General features: G+C 35.1%; 1 non-coding gene across 1 annotated transcript; it reads left to right on the forward strand.

Annotated features, from left to right (window-relative positions):
• Window positions 1–9,297: 9,297 nt before the first annotated feature.
• LOC145044493 (small nucleolar RNA R71) lies at window positions 9,298–9,404 on the forward strand. The gene has a single exon (XR_013681441.1). It is a non-coding gene; the product is annotated as a small nucleolar RNA R71 (small nucleolar RNA).
• The last annotated feature ends 608 nt before the right edge of the window (window positions 9,405–10,012 follow it).

Raw genomic sequence — 10,012 nt, forward strand, 5'->3', positions numbered from 1 at the left:
GAAATTGATATTAACATATAATTAGGTTTAAGATATTACCTTGATTGTTATGTAGCAATAACAATCCCAATTCCTCCTTGTATTGACTTTAGAAAGCTTAGAGTCACAAATGTCACTCCTGTAATGGTTCACAAACACCATAAGCAAGAGGATGAAGAGGAGAGAGGATGGAGGCTGCCCAAAACGTGTTCTAACCCTAGAAGAAGTCTTCCCCATGTTTTTGGGTCATAAGGGGTCTTTATATAGTGAGGCTATTAGGGTTATCTAACAAGGAAACCCTAATTTGGATGCTTAAGCCCTAAGCAACCCATAGACTCCTTTAATTAAGGCCTTTGATGATTTCTTATGGGCTTCCCCATAGAATTCATCCACTCCTTAATTTAAGACAAACCATAACCCAAATTGCAATTATCTTATAATTACAATTCCAGTCCCTTAAGTTTAATTAATCTCTTTTAGTCACAAAACGAATTACTAATTAATTCTTGACTAATATTAATTAAACAATATGATTTCTCCTTTAATATATTATTCTCATAATATATTAATATATCATATTTAATCCTTTCTCTCCATAATTCATCCTATCAAGTTGCTTTGGTGAAGGCAACCCAAAAGGACCATGCACCGTCGGGTCAAGTGCATACCAAAATAGTTATGGACTTAGACACTAATCCAACAGTCTCCCACTTGGATAAGTCTAATAACTATTCTGCATATGACTTCAGATCCTGATCTGCAATCGTAGCTTTCCAAAGCCGCTGTCAACTCTGATCCTATCAGATACGCATGTCCTTAAGACAAGGGATCATATATTCCTCCATTCTAGATATCGTATGAGATGTGATTTCTAATCATTGTCTTTGTACTATTTCTCGATCTCCGATTTATGATGACTGACTAATCGAACAAATCAAATTAGCCCTAGCCCGGCCGAGCATTTACGTTTGTCATCACTAAATCATCGAGGGGCCCAAAGATATCGCTTTTATCCTTCTTTGGATAAAAGGAATGGATAAACTTTGATACAATCCTTGCTTGCACTCACTCACCGAATCACACACAACAATATGTTTTATAACACCAAGTTACTAGTGCGTTTACATATTTTCAATGTGCAACCGATTAGCAAGATACAACTCACACATCTCGGTTTCAAGAATACAAGATGTTATCATTTCACCAATTACTCGTGATTGAATTCATGGAGTAATCCAAGTGAGTGTGGGTTTAATCCAATGCTCAAATTCATATTCATAAGCACTCATGAACGTTGCAGCAAACATTTGCTTATGTCTAATACTCTTTTAGACAATCCACACACCAATTCAGGACAGTCTTCATTCATACATACTTCCAACATATGAACGACTGTGACCCGTTCGAATAATTTGACTGTTCTTAACCAATTAAATTATTCAGGAAGTCAAAACATGCAAAGTGAAACACAAGAATAATACTAACCCCATATGGCCTCAAACCTTTGAGTATAAATAAAAGTCCTTTTATTTATCACCATATCGATTACTCATTATTTGTCATTTCGGGTAATCAACTTCTTACTTGAATTATTACACTTGTCCCATGCTCCTAGCATGCACACAATGTTTACCTATGGTTCTTACTTTGTGAAATAGATCAAATTGAACACATTTCCAATCATTCTCATTTCACAACTCCAAATCCTTTTTCATAAGTGAAAGAATATCAAATTCTTGCTACTTATAGAATATGCTAGATTCTAACATTCTATCCAATGATTCTTTCGTAATGTCACTGCACCAAAGTCACAAAGACTATTGCCAATGATATTACAAAATCTTCTATCGTAGATTGTTACAAGACAATTCCTTAGATATGATGTCTCTCACTCAAAGTACATTCCTTTGAACATCCTTTTGCATAAAAATTTCTAATCTAGACCTAGATTTTCAATATTCAATTCCCAATATGGACACGCTTCCATATTTTCCATATGACAACTCATTCTTAATAGAATCTTATCTATTCGTAATGATGTCGATATGGTCCATCCAATATGGAAACATTTCCATAATTTCCATATGACAACTCATTCTTAATAGAATCTTTTCTATTCATAATAATGTCGATATGGTCCATTCAATACAATGCTTCCAACTACTCATAAGCAACCAATCCTCATCGGACTTTGGATTGTCCTTTGATAGTTGTTTAATTATTTTAGTCAAAACCGTTTCTAGTCCCTTTTCCCTCTAAATGCGCTAGACATTTTGAAAATTTTAGAATGGTCAAACATTAAAACATTTGCAATCGATCCTATACCCGAAGCGTATGGGACACGACGCGTAATGTTTTATTTGTCATGTTCTCAAAATTCGAATTGTGAAAAAGGAATGCTGTAATCATAATCGAAATTTTAAGAACACACTATGTTTCTTTGACTAAGTTATTAACATTCCACAACCTAAGCCTTTAGATTTGAAATGAAGCATAATATTATCTCCCTTAATTATAGCAAAACAACTATTCCATCCTTACGACTTATGCAAAGAATGACTCTTGTTTTCTATAATTAATATTGCCAACTTGCAATACTTGCCTTAATAATCATACAATCATAAGATTTATGCTCCCACTATCATGATGATTATTATAAACATAACACTTATGCTCCCACTATATTTGACATGTATTCATAAACATCTTAACTTTCAGAAAAACAATACCTATTGAATTTCTTAAGTCCATGTTTCTAATATTTAATGCTTTGATAATCTTTTATCAAGGCTTCTCGAACTTATACACCTTTGCCTTACATAGTTCATATGTGTGTCTAAACACTTAAGACTAATTGCCAGACCTCACAATTCAAATTATGGAAAGGGATACCGTAACCATAATCGAATTCGAGAATGCAATTTTACAATCACTATCTTCTTAAAATCTTTCTTAGTGAAAGCATTTCCTCACAATCATTTTCATGAAGGAGGAAATCTTATGACACTTAGATTTAAACGGTGTATTTGTTCCTATCCATGTGAATTTGTCAAAACCAAAGTTTACGACAAATTCAAACTCATATGGATCGAACTTTCTTAATCTTGATTTCTTGTCTTATGGTGGCACAGCTGCCCACCATGTCTTCCAAGTAGTTAAGCAGCTCACCCTTTCCTATCAATGTACCTTTCATTGATTAAGGTTCCTTGCCTTTTATGCGTTCAAAATGAGAACTCATAGAACTCACATGCATAATTAACTCAACTGGAATAGCACAGAAACAAAATAACGTCAACACGATAGGTTGTAAACCTTAACTCATGTGCTAGTGATGAATGATAAGGTTTATTTGATTTGTTCTTGAAAACTTTGAAGACCATTAAGACTCCCACTGACTACTTGACATATAAGATTCTCTTGTCAATAACCATTTCTTGACAAAAAATTATTCAAGAGTTAGTGTAGCTTATATCAAAACACTTCATAAATTGGTCCTAGTTGGTCTTTGTCTTATCCAAGACATCACAACTTTCCACATTTGATGAATTTTATAAACCTTATTAATACTTTTTCACTTGACGTCACAATCTTAACTTTAAGACTTGTTATTGGAACGAAGTACGATTGACCTTTTGATTTTACCATTTCTTCAATTCTTGATTCCTCTTCTTAAACATACAATTGTGCTAAGACTCACTTAGAGGATCAATTAAGATATGGTTCTTAATCATTAAGACATATCATAAAGCATAAAAGCTACTCTTCCTTCTTCTTAGAATGGAGAAACTTTTATCTTTCTTCCTACTTGATTCTTCTTATTCATTTTGCTATTGATTTAAACTTTTTCAATCAATTCATAATTACACTTAATCTTATAAGTATAATCATATTTACTAAACCTTTAGTAAATCATGACGAATATCTTTGTTACTCTTATGGTGGACTTGATCAACACACAACTTTGTGTACTCGATCTCTCCTAGTCCTTCACTTGACACTTTGTCAACGAATTAGTCTAATTTCCAAATATGAAATTTCTCATTCATCATGCAACCAAGTTGTGTGATTCGAAATTTCTGTCCAATTGAAACTTGGGCGATGAGAAACTCTCCCTATTTGGTAAATTCTCGACTTTTTTTCATAAACACCATAAATAAGAATCATATCCATTTGTCGTAGAAATATTCAAACATCAATTTTCATAACGATTTCATTGCAAGGAAGTAAACAAATAAATAAATAAGTCAAACCAAAATTTATTTTATTTATAAAAGCAGCGGAAAACATTTGTCCTTACAATGCAAAATCCATTGAAAACTATGTGTTTCAAAAAAAAATTCTAACAACTCTATCATAACTATCTAAGCTCAAAATCTAATCTTCAAGTCCATGCGATCAAGATCCATTTCTTGTGATTAGATTCATCTTGCTCTTTCACCAAGCTTCCTTTCTTTTCACCAATCCTGCAAAAACATTCAAATGCAATCTTATCACATCATGTATTTTGAATCAATGAATAGGAACTTAACGAAGTTAGATAGTGGATTTTACCTGAAGCGTAGTCATACTCTTTGACTCTCCCATCTTTGGAATTTTCAGGCTCTTGGGGCAGACTTCTATCAAACGCCCTTTCTCTTGGCAGCGAACGTAGGTCGCTTCTCTTAGAACGTCCTCGGAATCATGGTCGGTTGACTTTCCCAACAAATACGCTACATTGCTTCGCCAGATCATTTCTGATTCAGCAGCAATGAGCATGTAAGTTAGGTCAATGAGGTTGTCGTTATGATCCATCATATAATACTTTCTTTTGAACTCATTATATGATTCAGGAAGTGACTGCAAAACCCAATTTACAGCCAACTCATTCGGGAATGACACACCCAACATTATCAACCTATCAATGTGTGATTTCATTCCTAGAACGTGGGCACACACGGGTTTACCATCTTCATGTTTCATTTCCATTAGGGCTTTAGTGATGTTGAACCTTTCAATTCTTCAATCTTGTGGGTTAGGGATAATAATTGGAGGAGGTGGAGGAAATGAAGCATGATATCTTGTTCCTCGATCGAATTGTGGAATACCATCTTCATGTGGGATGCTTGTTCCACGGGATTTGGGAAGACCATAGTTGTCGAACTTTGACATCTACAAAACGGGAGAAAACGAATTCAAGTTAGTTGATCGATTGAATTGAGTCCTTAGTAAATCACCCAAATGAGATACTAAGGCTAGGACCCAACACAATATTCTACAACTCGGGAGAGGCATGTTGTAACCCAAATTGCAGAACATTTGAAGATAAGTGAATAACGATTCACTAATTTCCACGATGAAAAAACGAAAAAGATATTTAAGTTTTAAATCTATGAAAACTCCTAGATCCTTTGAGATTCATTGAACTTTCAATGGCATGTTTAAATCTTGATATGCCCCTCTTGTTTGTGACTGGGATGTCGACGATCACAAAGCGGGTGTGAATAACCATGCAAACTTACATGGTGCCCTCACATGTTACAGTCACCTATTCGATATGCCGGTAAACCACACACGCTCCACCGAACTATGACAAACATTGAGTCACCCTTTGCTACCTTTGCTTAGAACCATTTAGTGTGCCGGTAAACCACACACGCTCCACTAACGTCTTCGCAAGGGAACAAAGTGTAATTTCATGGAATTGCATCAATTCACTTTTTCCTAAGTAACTAAGATTAGGAATTTGAAAAACATTTAGTTACTTTGTATTTCATTATACTTATAATGGAAGGTTTCGTCCTATCCTACCCGTTCGGCTAACGACCCTCTACTAGCCAAGAGTGCGGTGGGTAAGAGTGGATACCCATTCAATCGCCATTTTATAGGCAATTTCCTTAAACACCCCTTATAGACCAGCTTCGTGAATGAGGCCTACTAATGGTAAGACTGAGTTTTACTCATACATATATATAATGTTAGACTTTTAATGTTATATATGGTATAGGATGTATTTTACACTTTTAAAATACTAGGTGGTCAAATTTAACAATTATACTTTTAATTCAATTAAATTGTAAACCTAAACTTTTATGGATTTATTAAACCTCTTTTAATTATACACCTTAATTAATTAATAAAACCACAAGGGTGTGATATGAACTTTTCAAAACATTACTAGGGTTTTAGAATTTAACATTCCTAATTAAACCTTTTAATCAACTTTTAAATTCCAAAACTTGAGGGCAAGCTTTGAAACATTTCAAAACATTAGGGTTAGAATTTAAATATACATCAAAATTAAACTTTTAATCAAAATTTAAATTCCAAAACTTGAGGGCAAGTTTTGAAACCTTTTTCAAAACATGAGGGTTTTAACTATTTAAATTTCAAAATAACAAAACTTTTGAGTTCAAATTTAAACTATAAAACCTAAAGGGGAAAATATGAAATTTTTCATAACAACAAGGATCAAATAACAAATAATCTAAATTAACATTTAATCACATAATTATCCGTATTTGATTTATTTAATGATTTCTTGCAAAACAATCTGCCAATTTAATCAAAATAATTAATTAATTATCACATAAGGAAACAAATATTTTATTAATTGATAAATATCTTCAATTAGATCAAGAATATACTCATATATATCATAAAATCGGATTTATATTGATCTAATATGATAAAGGCAAGTATCTCAAAGATAAACAGCAAGAAATCCCGAAAATTGCTCCATCTGACGCTCGAACTCGCCGAGTACCCCCATGGACTCGCCGAGTAGGGGGCAACTCGCCGAGTCCACAGTGGGACTCGCCGAGTCCATCATGCAGAACCACAAAAATCGAATTTTTTCAACATACAAGGCATCAATACAATAGAAACCAATCTAGGCTCTGATACCACTGATGAGTTTTGGTCATAAGAACATCCTATGTGCTCATACAAACCCTAATGCTTGGATCTAGGTTTCTCTATTGTACATGCAAGTTATCCAAGACTATAAACAGTAATTCTAACATATGGAAATCGATATTAACATATAATTAGATTTAAGATATTACCTTGATTGTTATGTAGCAATAACAATCCTAATTCCTCCTTGTATTGACTTTAGAAAACTTAGAGTCACAAATGTCACTCATCTAATGGTTCACAAACACCATAAGCAAGAGGATGAAGAGGAGAGAGGATGGAGGCTGCCCAAAACGTGTTCTAACCCTAGAAGAAGTCTTCCCCACGTTTTTGGGTCATAAGGGGTCTTTATATAGTGAGGCTATTAGGGTTATCTAACAAGGAAACCCTAATTTGGATGCTTAAGCCCTAAGCAACCCATAGACTCCTTTAATTAAGGCATTGGACGATTTCTTATGGGCTTCCCCATAGAATTCGTCCACTCCTTAATTTAAGACAAACCATAGCCCAAATTGCAATTATCTTATAATTACAATTCCAGTCCCTTAAGTTTAATTAATCTCTTTTAGTCACAAAACTAATTACTAATTAATTCTTTACTAATATTAATTAAACAATATGATTTCTCCTTTAATATATTATTCTCATAATATATTAATATATCATATTTAGTCCTTTCTCTCCATAATTCATCCTATCAAGTTGCTTTGGTGAAGGCAACCCAAAAGGACCATGCACCATTGGGTCAAGTACATACCAAAATAGTTATGGACTTAGACACTAATCCAACAATAACTTCAACTAAAAATGGAACATATGTTCTCGGTTTTGTTCTTTTAACTTGTTGAATTATTTTGAATTCTTCTTCCATGAGCTTCTCTAATTCTTCAAGTTCATTGTCTTTATCAATGTTGAAAACCTCTTCTTGAGCATGATCCCCTTGGAAACCATCTTCTATTCCAAAAATTTCCTTCTCATCCCCAACTCTCAAGGTGAGTTTGGACTCGCGTATATCAACCAGAGCTCCAGCAGTGTTAAGTAACGGGCGACCAAGAATAATTGGTACATTGGTATCTTCTTTCATATCCAAAACCACATAGTCTATTGGAAAAACGAATTTCCCAATTTTCACGAGAATATCTTCCACAATGCCCCGGGGTTGTATCACTGAACGGTTCGCCATGTGAACAGTCATCTTTGTCCCCTTCATTTTCTGAATATTTAACTTTTGATAAAAACGAATAAGGCATCAAATTTATGCTAGCCCCAGAATCGGCTAAAGCATAAACCTTCATATTATTCCCAAACTCACATAGGAGAGTGAGTTGTCCAGGATCCCCCATCTTCTTAGGTATTTCTCCCAACACGGCTTTTGAGCTTTACTCACTTAGAATCACCTTAGAATTTTCCTTTAACTGCTGACGAGTGTCTAACAAGTCTTGTAGGAACTTGCATATTCTGGAACTTTTGCAAGTGAATCAATAAAAGGAGTATTGATAGGAATACCCTTCAATTGCTTGATAAACTCTAGATGTTCTCTCTCCAATGGACTAAGATTAGCTCTAGACGGGAATGGCAAAGGCGGTTTATAAGATGGAACAGATACAAAATTCTTCTGTTCAGACTGAGCCCACGATGTGAGCATAGCTGGCTCACGATGTGAACTAGGTATTCCAGCATATTCTTCAATTTCGAGCTTCGACTTATTTGGCTTTGGATCGGGATGTTGTGGCTCCTCTTCTAAAGCTTCTAGGAACTCAGAAATCACCTCTTCTTCAATATCTATGGCCATTACGTGAGATTGGGTCTTCGTGTCAGGATTCTTCGGGAACATCTTCTCATTAACCAAAGTGGTAAGTTGACCAAGTTGTATTTCAAGATTATTGATGGATGCTTGCTGATTCTTTATTAATGCTTGCTGATCTATCATCATTGTGTGATGATTCTTCATTACCAGTTTGTCTATATTTTTCTTCTTTTTGTTTCTTGTATTCATCGTAAGGCAGCCACTCTTTCTTTGGTTTCCTCCAGTCTTCATCATACTTCTCCCCACTCGAATAGCAAACTTGAGCTTTCTTGTTTCCATATTCATCCAAGTTGCAATCTTTTGTCAAATGTGTGCCACTACATCTCTCGCAACCAACTCGAATTGAATGAATTGATTAGTCCATTTGGGTCAATCTCCTTTCCATAATATTAAGCATTGTCATCACATTAGTCATCTCTTCAGTTTGTGCACCCCTAACTCCTTTCATGCCTTCATTCCGTGGACTGTAGTATTCATGAGAATGTTTTGCAAATTCTTCAACTAATTCCTTGACTTTGCCCGGATTTTTATTTGTAAGTGGTCCTTGAGAATCAAGGAGTTGTCTTGTCATCACATTGACCCTGTCATAGAATATGGACACTTCTTGTTGATTGTTAAGGTCATGTTGAGGACAATTCCTTAACAACCCTTTATAACGCTCCCAAGCTTCGTAAAGTGACTCCCCCGGGTTTTGCTCAAAATTGGCTATTGCCCTCTTGAGTTTAGCAATCTTGTATGGTGGACAGAATTAGTCTAGAAACTGCTCACGCATTTGAGCCCAAGTAGTTATTGTACCAGATGGAAGTGCTTTTAACCAATCCTTTGCAGCTCCTTTAAAGGTAACGGGAAGCATCCTTAGCAAGACAGTGTCTCTGTTAACATTTGGGACATTGAAGTAATCAGGAATGTCGTTCACTTCATCTAAGTGCTTGAACGCATCCTCATGATCTTTTCCATAGAATGGGATATACTTTAGTGTGGAAAGGATATGTCCCTTTAGCTCGAATGTGGCAGTGGCAGGAATGGCGGTTTCTACTAAGCTTAGACCAACATCATCTCGAATTCGCTTTCTGTAAGCTCCCGTACACATTTCTTCAATATTCCTCGTTCCTTGGCTTATTTTCGGGTTCACTTGTATGTTCTTCAAATTCAGGTTCGGTATCGTATTCGGACTCGATTTGGATGGGTATTTGATCCAAGTGTTCAAGCTTGCTCTTGTTCTTTGAAGATGAACTTGACTCCCCCGTTTTCTTCCCCGACTTCTTTGAGAGTTACCCACAAGGTTTTATTTGAACACATATGTACTTCGTTGGTATTTTGTGTATAAAAAAT

This window comes from Lactuca saligna, chromosome 4, assembly GCF_052625555.1.
Source record: "Lactuca saligna cultivar CGN05327 chromosome 4, ASM5262555v1, whole genome shotgun sequence".
Taxonomy (NCBI): Eukaryota; Viridiplantae; Streptophyta; class Magnoliopsida; order Asterales; family Asteraceae; genus Lactuca; species Lactuca saligna.